We start from the raw sequence: 16,726 nt of genomic DNA on the forward strand, positions 1-16,726 counted from the left end.
CGGTCTCCATTAGACGCTCAAAAGTTGCTGGAGCATTGCATAGTCCAAAAGGCATTACATTAAACTGCCAAAGTCCAGTTCCAGTTGAAAAAGCAGTTTTCTTTTCGTGACTATTTAATAAGCTATTTCGCGAATGGCTGCTGAACCGAAGTAACACGTCTGCTCGGCTTCAAAGGCTCAACGAATACTTAACTCAAAATTTTAAAATATAAAATCAAAATACGTATTTATAATACGTAACTATTCCATTAATTTTGGGGCTTTAGGCTAAAAGAGAAATAGATAAAGTGAGATACTTTTCTCTTTCTTCAAGTTCTCACCTGGCTCGCTGCGTTTTTATCATTTCTTACAGCGAGAAAATCACTGAATAAATTACTTTTCTCAGTGGTCTTTTTAGCGAAAATGGAAGTCGTCACCACTTTCCAGTCAGTGAAAATTGCAACTTCCTTCTCTACAAGAAAGTAACTTTGGCATAAGATAATCTATCTGTTTAATTGGCAAAAACTAAGACAGATCCAGAACATTGGCAAGTCAACTACAGATGTATCTGCTTATTGTGAGCCGTAGCGATCCGTCACTTGTGGACCTTAGAAAGACCAGGTCTCATCACGACTTCAAGCTGATTTCTTCAAATTAATTTAATTACTAATTGAAATTTTATTTTGCAGATTGAGCGTAATGCGGCGTTTAGATGTGACGCAACAGGTACTAGACGAGGCAAAACCTGCAAGTTTTCAGTGTGGCAAAGAATAAACACATCCGAACTGCATCCTTTGATCTACCGTCCTTGAGCGATAAGTCCCTGACGCTCCAACTGTGTGCCAAATTTTGGATTGTAAAGCGCGTGTCGAGCCAGATCTATCACGGCTTCTAGGTTAGTTTTCCAAATTAATTTCATTGCTCATAGATTTTTACTTACAGCGTAATGTTGCTTACATGAGCAGCGAGAGAAGCGCGACGATACATTGCGACAATACCGAGATGCAATCACGCGATACTGCAAGAAAAACTCACCGACTGAAGCGTGCCCACCAATCGTCCACCACGTGCCAAATTTTTCTTTATCAAGCATCTCTGCATCAAATCTTTCGGGGCTAGATAGATTCAGGGCTAGAAGATTTTCTAAATTAATTTCATTATTTTTACATATTGCAGCTTAAGTGAAGCGCGACAGGAGCGTGACGAGACCGCCAAGCAGGCGGACGATACTGCAAGGCAAGCGCGACGTCCAAGACGCGCCTTTCACGTGCCTCTCGCAAGCTAGATTTTGGATGGTCAAGAGCGCGCCGGACCAGATCGCTGGCGTCTTCAAGACAATCTTTCCAAAATATATTAATTACTAACAGAGATTTTGTCTTGTTGTCAGGTTGAGCGTAAAGGCGCTTACAAGTTAAAGTGCTACGATACTGCAAGGCAAACGCAACGTCCAAGGCGCGACTTTTACGCGCTTCTCGCAAACTACATTTTGGATTGTCAAGAGCGCGTTGAACCAGATCGTTATAATTGGCGAGTTCAACTATCGATGGGAGGGCTGCGAAACGTCAAATTACTCGTTACCGAGTGACAGTTGAGACTTGTCTATCTATTGGAGTTGATAAACCAGCGAAGTGAGATACAATTATAACAAAAATAAATGTAAGTAGACGTACGATACATAATTGTTCTGTAAAAAATTGCCAATCGCGAAAGGATACGAACAGAAGCAACCATTTTCATTATTTCCCCAAGAAATAGTGGCCAAGTTGCCGTCACAAAAGGAAAAGAAGTTAAAAAGAACGTGGATCGGCAAAAAGCATGGAAGGGGGCTTTGTGAAGGGACCAGCCAGTTAAAAAGACTATGCGGGTGTGTGTTCATTGCATTTCAATACCGAAGATTACAAAGTAGGTACGCCTCAAAGTTTTCTGTTTGGCCGAGTTTACGTTAGGCTTTATGAATTTTTGCACAGAGACATCCTCAACCAGTATGAATCGTCCGAAACTGAAGCTATCAGCTGTGCCTTCACGAAATTTACTAGTTAGGGAAACGAATATATGGGAAACGGACCGACAAACTGCAACACAACATATGATTTAATCACACATGAATAGAAGAGCTGATGTAGACCAAAGGCTATCACAAGTTTTGCGCTTTGTGACAATGAAGACTTGGATAATGTGAACAAAAGTGTTAAGTGCTGTTTCTATTTGGTCTATTGGTTCTATGTCAACAGAAGTCTCAAATTACTAGTTAACGGAGTTTTAATTTTAGCCACTGTTGAGCTCACGAAGATGGTGCGACAGCATCGCGATGATACCGTCAGATCAGCGCAACGATACTGCGAGAGAAACGCATCCCAAGTTTTTGATTCCCAAGCGCGCGTCGAACCAGGTCGGTCACGGCATCAAGGTAAGTTTTCCATATTAATTTCATTACTAATAGAAAATTGCATGGAAAAAGAATCTCTTGCAATTCTCACGCGTGACAAAAGCGCTATGAGATTGCAAAATAAGCGTGCCTTTTACGCGGCAACCACATAATTTGGAATGTCAAGAAAGTGTTGAGGCAAGTCGTCCGCGGCTTCAAGGCAACTTTTCCAAATTAATTTCATTACTAATAAAGTAAAACAAAACAAAAAACACATTTGTGTGCGTCACGGGACGCTCGACAGAAGTGATATAGAACTGTATAGAAGTTCATACCATTTAAATAAACTCACGGGTCACGTGCAGGCCGTTTGTGTGCTGTGATGTCAGACCAGGCGTTTTCGCATTACGTCAGATGATGGAATTCTCGAAATTATTTTCGTTTCGCTAATGTATCAGCAACCCAATAGCTTTTTTATTTTTATCTGTAATCGTCTTCTCACAATATAACTATTTTCCAAAAGAAAATTATCCATTATTATTAGCAGCTGAATAATGACGCTGATTATTATTCAGGGCTATTAAAAATTGCGCCATTTCTTTTAAGGGATTAGAATGAGCCTTCACTTGAAGAACGAGAAAACAAACATTTTTCGAAAATTTCTAGAATATATTAACAGTTGAAGATCGAATTTCAACTTTGCTTTTAAGTATTATTTTAAAAAGATCTCATGTTTGGTTGGTAGCTTATTGAAATACTATTTTATTATTTAATATTACTTACTAAAACTAGTCAAGCATGACCAAGCATCAGTTTTTATCTGTTATCTTAAAATTAGGGTAGTTAACTAAGTCAACCAACAATATCGACACGCACACCATGCTCTGTCCTTAAAACACTATACCAGTTCAAAAAATTCGTTGTTTTCAATCTGCGGTATAAATTCTGATCATCTAGCAGCTGGCGGGTTTCTGCGTTTGGATGTAGCTGTAGTCTAGCTTAGTGTTCCTTTGCATACCGTTTGATTGCCGGTTCAACAGTCAGCATTCCAAGGTCTCTGTGAAGATCATTATTCCTGACGAACCGGTATTTTCGACCGTTTGAATCTTTTTTATGTGTGTGCTTTTTGTGCATCTCCATAGCTGAATACCGTAGATCAATGTAGGTTTAATAATTTGTTTATAAATTAAACGTTTGGTATGCAAAGTCATCTTGGAATGCCTGCCAATCAGCCATCTATATTGAGCAATTTTAATTTTCAGCTCTTTTACTTTCTTTCTGACATGTTCATTCATTCGTCTTAATTTAGTATCCAAAGTCATAACCAAGTTATTTCGCAGTATTTGCATATGGGTTCCATTACTATTTATTACTGCGGGATCTGTCAAATTTTGGTTGGTAAAGTTAACATAGGTCGATTTAGTTTCGATAAGTTTAATTTTCCACTCGGTGGTCTATTTATAAACAGCATCGCTCGCTTTCTCTAGTTTCTGTGAGGATGTTACTCGATTTGTGTCAGTTGACGTTAATCCTATGTCATCCGCATATGTTACTATTGTCACTTCCTTCGGTTGGGGTATTCTTCTTCATCAGCTTAGATTTGTCCACTGCTGCACATAAGCCTCCCTAGGATATTCCACTTTCTCCTATCTTGTGCGACCTGTATCCAATTGGTCCTGATGCGTTTTATGTCGTCAAACCATCTGGTTGGCGGTCATCCCCTATTTCTGTTCGCGTCTTCTCTGGGTCTCCACTCTATTATCTGCTTGGTCCACCTATTGTCTTGTATCCTGGCAATATGTCCTGCCCAGTTCCATTTCAGAGTTGCGATCTTCTCCACTGCATCTACCAGTCCTGTTCTTCTGCGGAGTTCAGTATTCATAATGTGGTCCCTAACTGTCAATCCCAGCATTGATCTTTCCATTGCGCGTTGAGTCACTCTGAGCTTCTGAGTCACTCTTATAAGTTATAAGTAAGAGTCGGTTGGGGTATATCACTGGTAAAAAGTAAATATAGGACAGGCCCTAGGACGCTCCCTTGTGGCACACCCGCTTGAATTTCCTTCAACTCTGAGTAAGCTCCTTCTTGCTTGCTTCTGAATAGTCTATTAGAGATATATGAAGTGAGAATGTTGACGTATGGTTGGGGTAACATTTTACCTAGTTTGTAGACTAGCCCTTCATGCCATACTTTGTCGAACGCCTGCGATACGTTGAGGAATAATGCTGAACAGACTTTATTTTCTTCTAGTGACTTCTCTATTACATCAGTTATTCGGTGCACTTGATAAATTGTAGAGTGATTTGATCGAAATCCAAATTGATGATCGGAGATTAACTTCTGGTTCTCTAATATTTATTTAAATCTTTTCAGCAACAGTTTTTCAAACAGATTTAATATTATTGGCAAGAGGGAAATTGGTCTGTACGACTTAACATGGTGTTGAGGTTTACCAGGCTTGGGGACCATGATGACTTCAGCTATTTTCCACATTGCCGGTACGTGTTTAATCCTGATTGAGGCGTTAAATAAATGTGTTAACATAAGTATCCTCTTTTTTGGCAGTCGGTTCAGGATTTGTCCTGTAATTAAATCAAACCTAGGAGCCGTTTTTGGGCTGAAATTATTACTAATTTATTCTGCTACTTCTTTCGGAGTAACAGGAGCAATCATGTCGATCGAATTGGAGGACGAAATATTGTCTGCAACCGGTGGGTTATTGTGTTGGTTGTTTTGTATGTCGTTTGGTACAAATACGCCTGCCAGATATTCAGCAAATAGATCCGCTTTTTGGTGATCATCACGAGCCCAATCGCTTAGTCCCTTTCTAATAAGCGGTATTGACACGACTCATTTTCTAACTTTCTTTGTAACGTTCCACAAGGATTATTCAGTTTACCTGCTGATAAATTTTTAACAAAGGAATTTTGAGAATTCTGTTTTAATTTGTCAATTTCACGTTTTAGCTTTTGAGTTGGTCTATTTAATGATGTCTTATCGTTAAGATAACGTGTTTGTTGCCATCGTCTTCTTGCTTTAATTTTCTCTTTGACTAAAATCCGAATTTCAAACGGATAGTTTACTCTTTTCGTGATGTGAGTAATTTCTTTCGTGTTTTTGTAGCAGAGTCGTCAATTTTTCCGTTTCTACGTCGAGTTGTTCGGCTGTTTTCAATCTTACGTTTAACGTGATTTCCTCTTGTAGGTCAGCTTGGAAGCACTTCCAATCCCTTGTTTTGTTGGTGAGTGTTGGCTTGGCTTCCCTTTTAAAGATTTTTTCACTCATAGTCACAACTACTGCTGAATGGTCTGATTCAAGGCAAAGCAGTCATTAATTTCGATGTAATTCGATGATACTGTACCGTGGAGGCCGGGTATCAAACTCTTTCTTCAGCTTCCAACTTTTATTCAACTCGGTATAACTTTAAATATGGAACAGGAACAAACTAACTTCAAAATTAACGTCAACTTCACAAACAATAACAATAACAGACGGAAAACTTGCTCTTCCGACTCAGGGGTTTCACCTTTTCTGAACTCGGTCGCTGCTGTCTACTTCACTCACTCCTGTGCTTCTCGTCGCCGCTTATATAGTCTCCTCCAACCCCCATGACCAAATGCTTCTCGAAATCTTTCGCTTGTCAGTGTCATGTCAGTAAATGGGGCGCAATGGGGGCTCCCATTGTCCCCTGAAATACCATGAATTTCAATCCCCCTATTCCAAACGTGAGTACCCTAAGCCATTTCCGTTACAATACTTTTCTGGATATAAAAAAGTCCAATAAATCTAAGATTTTCGTTCTATCCGCCGGCCCGTAAGTTGGTTGTCCCATAGAATGAACGTTACAGCTCATATTTCTAATAGCTTCTCTTAACGCTTTTCCTGAATTTGTTATTCTTGCTTCTTTGTTATTATTTGAATAAGGCAACCTTTATTATTTTCAAGTATTAAATAGATTCCAGAAATTGTTTTAAGATGCGGTTTTTGCGGTTTAGTTCATTTTTCCTGTGCTTTCAAATGCGTGTAAAATAAATTGATGGAAGTATTTGAAATTTGAGTTAGTTTCTTTGAATTAAGCGGTTTGATTCTCCCTCCACGCTTTATTTGACAAGTTAGGAAAAAAGTTCATAAGGCAACTAGTACACTTTTTTATGATCTTTTGACTAAACTTGCTAGATGTTCCACTTATAGGGACAATTTCTGTATAAAATCGACTTTTTAAAATACCGTTTGCAATTACGCCATCTATTGGTCATCTGAGAAATGTCAAAATAATGTCCAGCAAATTATTTTCTGCAAGTTTGTTATCAAGTTTTTTTCCGATCACTCTAAAACACATAATTTACAAGATACAGCTGCTTACCATCCTTATTGCGACACCTTGTATGTATGGACAAAATATTTTAACAACTGGTTCTTTTAGACAAACTGATGATGGTGTAAAAACACCGAAGCGTTTTTTAATGACTATATTGTGATATTCTAAGTAAATGAATGAAACCCAAAAACATTGTTTATGTTGAAATTAGAAATACAGTCTAGAAAACTTACCTTCTGATATAGTTTGCCGCAAATATCTGTTTTCAGGATTTTTTAATTTTTTATTTTTCCTGAACTACCAAAACACCCCCAGAGGAATGACGCCAATTTTGCGTCACCCTGTATAAATGTGAATATTTGATACATAACTGCGCCTGAGTAACACAGTGGATTTTCAGGTGTTCACACAGTGACACCCACACAGCTTGCCGTATTGATAAGCGACACGGCGCGCCACACTTTATATGTTGGGAAATAAAAACGGAAGTGATGTTTCGTGATGTCTAGTGGTTTGTAAGTTCGCTAGCGGTGCTTTTAAGCAGTGCAGCACGTTGAATGTCTTTTCTTTGGATTTACTGAAGAGAGATTATGATAGACGCCGGACTTGCGTTGTTTTAATGAAAGGAACAAATAAAGCGTATTTGTCTCACAAGTATTTGTGATTGGTTTCGAAGCTGCTGGGTCAGCCATAAATTATAACCGAATGACCTTTGTTCCTTTATGTATGCATGGGCTGACATTTCTTTTTTGGCTCTGTTGATATATCCCAGATGTTCCAGAATCCCAGAAATCCCAGAGCCATATTGAACCGAGATAATAAGAAATTCATCAGTAATCTGTAGTAAGAGAAATATTTTGAGCACTTTCGTTCGTACAGCTTTATAACGTAAAATAATCCTTACCGAGAGGGTCAGAAACCATATGGTAACCGCGCGTGGCCTTTACGAACTGCAATACGAAGTCTGCCACTTCGATTTAGATTAAATGTTAAGTGTGGTTCAAATGTGGTTCAAAGCGCCCCGTCGTAAGAGGCCAGGTGTTGCGGCACATGGACACACCGAGCTGCTCATAACAACAAATTCAAAGGAGACCCGCCCACAGACCGACACATTATATTCACACAAATGGACCACACAATTCGCGAGTTCAAGTACCGATCGGGGCGCTGCAAAACGTGAAATTACTCGTTGCCGAAGACAGTTGACACTTGTCTATGTATTGGTGTCAACAAGCGAAAAGTGAGCTTGTAACATTGATTAGAACAAAACAAATCATAATCAGATGTAAACACCAATGTCAACAAAACAAGTGTCAAATTACTAGTTAACTTGTAGTTATAATTTTATGGTGGGTTTATACACGAGAATAAGGAATAACGCTTAACGATTAAGACGTGTCTTAAAAGACCGTTGCGCATCCGTTCATAGAGGTGTTTATAAACCGAATAGTGCCTAACGCTTAAGGACAAAGGCTTAAGAAAGTTGCCAACTTTTAACTTTTATCTTATGCGTTAGGCGTTATTCTAATGAGGCATGCGCAATTTGTAAGATAAATTATATTCCAATATCCCACGTGACCGCCAAACATCGTATTTACATTTTGCTGTGAGGTTAAAAAACGGAATTATTAATCCAAAAAGAACTACCACTTCTTCATTGGACAAATCCATTTTAATGTACAATATTTATGTAAAATTAAGCTTTTATTGGTATGTTACCGCGATAATGTTGACATAAACACACACAACCCTATTGTTCCTTAAGCCTATGCTTCCATTTGATTGGCTGTACGTCAGGCAGCAAATGAGGAACATCTATAATTAAATCGCATATCTTTGACCCAGGTACAGCCGATTGTTGTTAACAGCTCAGCGAGTTATGAGAAAGGAATTCGATATTTACATATCAATCTAGCAACGCTGTATATTATTTTATTTCGTTAAAATAATTTCGATATTTAAACAAAGTGGCTCTTCGTCTAATATTGTATCAACATAGTCAGTTTTGTATTATAAACGACTTTCGTATGCCGGAATAAACTAATTCATTCCGTAAATTTGACTTCTAATTGTATGTTTATGTATTTGATGTAGCGGTGGACCGCGGAATTAGATTCTGGAAGTATTCGGAATTAGATTCTGGAAGACCCATTACCTCTTTGGACACCATTCTTTCATAACTTTTGTGCAACAGATAGTTATACTTAGAGAGCATCAGATACTCTCTTTAAAATAATGTATTATGCTTATGCAATTTGGTTAATCAAGAAAAATCCATTCACGTCGGAACAACAACCAAGTACTTCCCAGGAGTCAGACACTCAATTTAAGGCAGATAATTCGAAGCAAAAAAAATATTGGTAAGTTTCGTGCGAAGCCACGAAAATATAATGAAGAATGTTTTCAATTTGGATTTATTGAAAATACCGCCAACGACCACGAGCTAAGACCGCAATGGGTTGTATTCAAGCAAGCAAGCCATAGAATAACACAAGGGTTAACAAATAAGGAATAAACAAGGAATAACAACACACAGCACAATACAAGGTATTGTGCCCCGGGTGCCAGTTAACCTTGCTACGCCACTGCAACCTAATCTTATCAGTTTGACGAAAAACATCGGCGTTGAAAGATGGATTAATTTACGTTAATGGATTGGGCTGCAATTGTTCAATGTTGCAATTGTTCAGGTGCAATAAGTTCCCTATATAGTGCCTTGATTTATGGGTTCTTTCTGGGAATTCACCGGTTCACACTACCTCAAAATATCCCAAACTAGAAATATCCCGGTAAAAAATCTTAAGCCGAGCTTGAGCAAAACGCCAAATGTGAATACTCCCATTCAACTAGCATGTTAGAATACCTTATCGCATTTTAACTATAGTGTGCGCGACCGTGGGCTGAGTTATAGAGCTTTTAACTAATGAGGAGAGTAATAGTACAGTATGATTAAATATGTTACATATTGTTGAAATATCTAATCCTTGAAACTGGTCAGCTTTTTCCGGTTGTTATTGAATTAGAATCTTTTCCAATGCCATCTTCTGATTCAGGACGGTCTAGCAGCACGAAAAAACTCACCAATTTCCAGGACTAACCACGAAAGCCAATAGTTTTTGGTATCTGAATGTCATGCCCCCCTTTATCGTTTTTAATTATTTAAATAAACAACTAATAATACAAGCAATTAATATCCGAATAGATGGAAGGATTTGATATTGAAACTAGGCGCTCAAACATGACACCGCTTTTTCCCTGATACCTCAGGACTCTTTTGAGCTACAACGATCATTTTATTACAAAACCACATGCTTTTTAAACTCACCTTCTAGGGAAACCTTGAAGACTCTTAAAAGAACGCACTACAAATTCTTACTTTCAACTCTAAATCAATGGTTACAATGGTACAACTTGATGAAGAAGAGTGAGCTGAACTTGTCTGTTTAAATTTTTTTACTTTTTGGTCTTTTACTTAAAAGGACACTATCTTTAAGCAACCTCAATGATGACAAATATTGCACGTTCAAAACTTGACAAAAACTGCACAAAACTTTTTAAGGTTCAAAACAATTTTCATTGCTTCCTTGAATCCCTAGCTTGTAGATTAGTTATTTAGGTTTTAATTAATGTTCAATTTTTGTATATTTTTTTTTTAGTTTCATGAAAAAATTACTTTAACCAAGCTAACACAAACCAAATTAAGTCAAAGAAAAACGACTCAAAAATATTTGGATGAAATATGCGCTAGAAAACATTAGTCAATGGGCGACACTAGAAAAGATGCTCAAACTTTTGCGGAAAACTCAATTATTGTGCAAAATTGTAGATAAGATTCATAATAACGTCGCCCATGTCTCCTTCGCTAATTTATTAATACTTTTTCCCATAGGAAATACTCATCCACTAATATAGCTGTTAGAGTAACAAAGACACTTCGTGGTGTGTAATTAAATATTTTTTAATTGTTTTACTTCGGTTTAATTAAGAATTAGTTTGGTTTATGTTAGCATGGTTGGAGTGATTTTTTAAATGAAACTAAAAATGTATAAAAAAAGTAAAAATTAATTAAGACCTAAATAACCCAAACCGACCGAAACTGAATGAATCTACAAGCTGAGGATTCAAGAAAACAATTTCCAGTAGCTTAAAACGTGTTCTGCAGTTTGGCAACACCACGCAAAATTTAGCATAAAAATGACGATTTTGCTGAAACTTTGTTAGTGTTTTTGCTGAATTTAAGACCATCAAATACTTTTTCTCTTTGAAACTGCTTAATATAATATAAAATCTTATTTTTACATCAAGCATATTTCTAAACAACCATACTCGGTTAAAGTTAAAGTATGTGGAGTCTTTATACGCCTTAACTTGGAGTGGTTGTTCAGAAACACCTAATCTCGAAGAGCATGCTGCAAAAACGAAAATGGGCGAAATTGTTCCCAAAGTTTCTTTAAAAGCGTATTATGAAAGAACCACTAGATGGATTTGTACCAAATTCACAAGATTAAAAAATTCTAAAAAAGTAAAAGAAATACTTTTATTACCCATCATGTTTTTTTCTCTTACTGACATCTAGAATAGGCATGCAGATGATGATAAAAATTAAAAGAATGAAGACAAGTTTAAAAACGTTTTAAATGTGGCTCTAACGTGACGTAGCTTAGATAACTATTGGCATCGCTCGGGAATGGAAGACCTATTGAAAATATAAAGGTGTGCCAGGTTGAAAAGTTGTGCTATTTGCATAAAATGAAATAAAAAATAAAAAAAAATAAAAATGAAAAAATGCGAAAATCACGCCTTTCCCCGAAAACAATCGCATATAACCCGGTAAATATGCAAGTAATTTGTAAATTTGTTTGATTTGAAATTTCCTATAAGATAAAGTTGCGTCCGATATCAGTAGATTTGAAATATTCGCTGCAAAACGCTATAAAGTGCAAAAAAATTGGCAAGTTTAAATTATTTATTTAACAAGAAAAAAATTACCCAATCACGCCATAACGCCATAATAGAAAACCGAGAAAATTTTAGTTTTCATAGTTACATTTATCAATTTTTAAAAATAAACTATCGGTGGTCGATTTTCATAATTAAACATTTTTAAATGTTGCTAAAAATTAGTGCTAATCATAATGTCCTTATTGGGCTTATCTTGTTCTTTGTAAATTACTATTAAATTGAAGAACAAATGCGTAATGTGATAAAGTAATTTTATGCATACATGTATAGCACATTGATTAATAGGAGATAAGTTATAAATAATCGTAAAATATTTATAATAAAATATTTATTTATAATCAAAATTCATTTATTTATTTAAAAGCCAAAATTTCAAATTCAATTCAAAACTGCTCAAAAAGTTATTAAAACTTTAAACAATTGATTTCTGATTTATTGATTATTTTACTTCGAGAAAAATAACTTTTTATTTACGAGAGAAATTTCTACAATAAACCCATGGGATCCACGTACACATTATCACATCTTATAAGTTGTTCAAAATGTTGTCTGTTTTCCTCTAAACAATAATAAAGTCTATTTTCGAACCCTCCGCATTGATAAGATATTCCCGGATAGATCGATTGGCAGAAGGGGATAAACTGAATGGCCTCCAAAATCACCGGATTGAACACCCTTAAACTTCTTTCTTTGGGGTCATCTTAAGTTCATTCTTTATAAAACACAACCTACTGATATCTGGAAAGACGAATTGCAGCAAAATGCTGGTCAATTCCCGGTGAAGTGTTACAAAAAGTGAGGGCGGAGTTGGGAAACAGACTTTATTATTGTTTGCAGCAAACTGACAACATTTTAAACAATTTAATAAGATACTGAGTAAGTAGATACAGGTTTTATTGTAGAAATTTCTCGTTCACCAATAAAAAGTTATTTTTGACGATGTAAAATAATCAATAAATAAAAAATAAGATCAAAATCAAAAATAAGAAGTTAATGTTTAAAGTAGTTGTTTTCATTTAACAATGTTTTCTTCCTGTTATTCAACGATTTTAACAGTGTAACCTACTCTTCTAATCATCTGCATTACGAGGAGACTCAATATAAATGTTTTTGTGTCAACACTAACCTAAAAACTCATATCTGGATATACGCACGTATAGGTGTTTCTACTACTTTGAAGCATTTTTGTATTTTTGCATTCATGTATGCTTATGCGCAATGGTTTCCGAGCGATTTTGGCATTTTTCATGGTTTATGCAAATAGCACCTTTTCAAGCTGGCGCACCTCCATATTTTCAATAGATATACCATTCCCTAGCGATTCCAATAGTTATCTAAATTACGTCACGTTAGAGCCTCATTTAAAATATTTCGTAATCAGTAACCCTCCTGGCCTAAAACAAGTCTGAATAAAAACCCTTAAATTTACACGTAGCGTGAAGCCCTTTTTATTGACGGTTATTCCTACTATGCGTAAAAGAAAGGCTTCTAGTTTAGAGTCTATCCAAATTCACACCACTTAAAACGGTAAAGTGTATTAATCCCAATAGTTTGTGTAAAATTTTAAATCTGATAATGGCGCTGTTGTCTCGCCGAAACGTAATGAAATAATGTTGATGTTTCAAAATGTTTACTTCACACTTTGACTAAAACACAGGAAAGATAGGAATATCATAATAATTAATCACAACTATAGACCAATTAAATTCCACCATCCAGGGGCGGATGTGGAATGAAGGCTTGTACATTGAGGCTCGTTCCCACCTCATGTCAAATTAATACTTAATAAAAAAAAGTTATTTTTGTTAATTTTACCTGTGGTGTGGCTATTAATGGAAAATAAAAACTGCTCAACGTTTTAAGGGTGACGTAAAGCATGCAAAGCTTTGCCGCGTGGTTACTAATGTCTTTGTAGACAATAATAAAATAAATAAAAATGCCTTTGTAGGCAGTGAATTGATGATTTTCTGCTTGCCATTTCTAGTCAGTTCCAAAATTATCTCGGATAATTGGCGTTTGATCGCCTATGAATTGCAGCACAAATCCACTGAAACAATCTACAAAATTAAAGTATTTAATGATTTAGTTCTTATGGAATTTGCACTTCATGAAGGGTTTAGTTGGGCACATTCGTCTAATGGCAATTAATGGCATTGTGGTGGCAATTAATGGCATGCACGGAACATAAATATTACATTATTTCATAAACAAAATCTCGTCTATTATCGAATTATTATACAATTGTTTTCCGGGCTTTGAAGCCGTGGTCCATGGGAATTTCTTCCTGACGTTTCGACCACAACTGCTGTGGACATTATCAAAGCTTAAACGGCTTCAAAGTCCGGAAAACATTTTTGACCGGCCGTAATAGCCTTTATAGTCTAATATAGCGCACATATTAGATAATCGCTTACCTTTCTATCATGCAGCTTTCCGGAAGTTCAGTACCATGCTGAAGAATGTAAAAAGACTATTATTGCTTGAAGTCCAGCCCTCTTTGCATATCACTAGGTAATCCATGGTTGTACATGCAACCACTTTCTGTTCCAGCTCCTTTTTCGAAAAGGGCATCTCTGAAGCATCTTTGAATAATGCCCAACAATCAAGGCTTATAAGTTTAACTTTAAGAGCATTTTTTTATGTTTTTTTGTGGCGTCCCTTAATTGAGGTTAACTATCTACGTTGCCGCTCGATTTTTCATCAAATTGGCAGACGACTTTATTGTCGTGTTTATTGACATTTGACAACGTTCTACTACGAAAAAAGTTTTAATTAATAAGCGGTAATTGAATAATTTTGAAAAATACTTACAGCGATTATTTCAATCACCCATACTAATGCTATAGGGATAAAAAGGTATTAATAAGTAGTTCGAAACATTTTCAAAAAAACTTACAGCGATAACTCCACGTTGTAATGGAATCATAGTAAATTTCACTGTCCGCTGTAAAAAAAAAATATTTAATTCGAGAAATAATCTCACTAATTTCACGCGAGATTTAAAATTCTCCCGCTTTAAATTAAAATTTAAAAGAAGGCTCAAAACAAGAACACGTGTGCTACAATCAATCGGGAGGTTTAAAAGTAAGTTCCAAAATTTTGCAAATCTATAAAGATTAATCTTTAACCTTGACAAGCCATAAGGCTGTGGATGAACACATTAAGCTAAAAAACACTCACAAAGTTTGTGGCTTTGCCTGCGCAAAACGCAAACTGCGCAAAACATTATGGGCCGGTTTAGATTATTTAGGTATTTTCGGATTATTAACTTTTATTTTTTGTAATTATTTTTTAGTTTTATTTTAAAAATCACTTCAACCATGCCGACACAAACTAACAACAAAATTAACCGAAAGAAAAAATCCTTGCTAATACCTCCTTGTGTTCTCATTCCCGAAAGAAACAATCCGCCATGCTACATAGCAGCAAATAGCACCGGACAGTCTCATTTTCGTGCACGAATAAGTGGTTTTAGTATAGCAAATTTCAAAAATGTGTGACTTGACATAAACATGCATAAAGTACAAGAGCACCACTTGGGTGTATTATCACTCTGTTGCACCTACACTGCAACATGGGACAGAAAAACAATAACTAACTAAACACGCAAAAACAAATACTAATCCAAACTAAATCACAATTGTGCTGGTATAATTGGAACCGCCTTGGAATGCCATGACCACAACACACACTGCCTGTTTCTAACCTTTGAACTTGTGCTATAAACCATAAATAAAGATATGAACCAAAGACCAGTATTTGTCTATGCATCAACTAACCCATATATAAAGACTGATACAGACCTGTGGAACTGTTGCTACTATTTACCATGATACCATAGAACAATGCTTATATGCATCAGAGACAAGTGCTTGTCTCTGTATGCATGATACAATGAATGCCACAGAACATACCCCCTAAGGAGTGGATCAAACACGAACTGAGCCGTTATTTATGCGCTTGCGTGAGTCTGTCTATTTCATGCGGGGGAGTGAAGTTAGGCGCAAGCATACTTCTAATGCCCTGTTGCCACTGAAACTAAAGTATAGTATACTTGCAATGTTGCTGTATATTATTTCAAGTAATAATTTCTATTGTGATAATACTTATATATATCATTAGAACGAATTGTATATATTTTCTTAAAATGTAATAGTAAAGCATGGCGTATTTGTCTTATTGGAGTTAGGTGAATATGTATTTCTTTTTAGTGATAACGTAATTTATCTCCTATCAATTATCAAATGCTATTTATATTGCAGTCTTTAAAAGTGATACAGATAGTAATATGAATATAACGTAGATATTAACTTCTACCACCATTGTAAAGAGTTAGTGAGAACTTAATTCAGAGAGCAAGTGTGTAAAACCTAAATCAGATACACCTCAGACTCTGAGAGAATTAACATTCTGAACTAGACCCTGTTAACCGGCAAAGTGTAAAATGGAATGGAGGGATAAACAATAAAAACGAGAATGTTGCAAATAAATTTATTATTTTTCTGCTCTTATATCTACCTCACCTCGCACTTGCCTATATAACATTAAGATATAAAACGAATACCATATGTCTGTAGTTATTTAATATTGCTCCATATAACAAACTTAAGTACCTTTCACCTTAACTAACCGAAATACATATTTCAAAATATCTGCATGCATTACATATTCAATGATAAATAGTATCTAATTTTAAATTACTGATGATTGTTTGCTGAACTATAAGAAATGCCAAGTTCTTTACTTGAACAAACCAGAACAAAACTAGATTCAATTTTATCCTTTTAATGAACGTTTAATCACTTTGATTCGAATTATAACTGAGCATTTGACGCATATTTTCCGACCTAAAACATTAATTATTTAACTTTAAGAAACCCGGGCATTGTGATATCTCCCGCAGGCCAACAAAATGAACATGTTTATAAACTGTATTCCTCATTAAATAACACAACTACAGGTAAATGAATGTAAGCAAATGTTACAAAAAATACATTTAATAGTACAGCAAGACTTTTTCTTTACCATTTTTACCATAAAAATATGTTCATATTCTATGAAAGCTTTCAAGAGCCATGCTGGTATTTATTCTGCATCCTTTT

General features: G+C 35.8%; 1 protein-coding gene and 1 long non-coding RNA gene across 8 annotated transcripts in view; one reads left to right on the top strand and one right to left on the bottom strand.

The window, feature by feature from the left end:
- The window catches only part of LOC109544344 (homeodomain-interacting protein kinase 2), a 59,682-nt gene extending 42,962 nt beyond the window's left edge, over positions 1-16,720 (bottom strand). For 5 of the 7 annotated variants that reach the window (XM_048661419.1, XM_019914462.2, XM_048661418.1 and 2 more), the window contains exons 1-4: positions 15,428-16,720; positions 14,521-14,568; positions 14,436-14,464; positions 14,039-14,378 (exon numbers count right to left, since the gene is read on the bottom strand). The gene's annotated coding sequence lies outside the window, so the exon portion shown is untranslated. The other 2 variants (XM_048661417.1, XM_019914460.2) reach the window with 2 other exon arrangements.
- Positions 364-2,836, top strand: LOC125502620. Its single transcript, XR_007280386.1, has 3 exons — positions 364-600; positions 669-1,881; positions 1,947-2,836. It is a non-coding gene; the product is annotated as an uncharacterized LOC125502620 (long non-coding RNA).
- Positions 16,721-16,726: the final 6 nt, after the last annotated feature.

This window comes from Dendroctonus ponderosae, unplaced genomic scaffold (assembly GCF_020466585.1).
Source record: "Dendroctonus ponderosae isolate FM_Combo_2020 unplaced genomic scaffold, Dpon_F_20191213v2 Dpon_F_20191213_1, whole genome shotgun sequence".
NCBI lineage: Eukaryota > Metazoa > Arthropoda > Insecta > Coleoptera > Curculionidae > Dendroctonus > Dendroctonus ponderosae.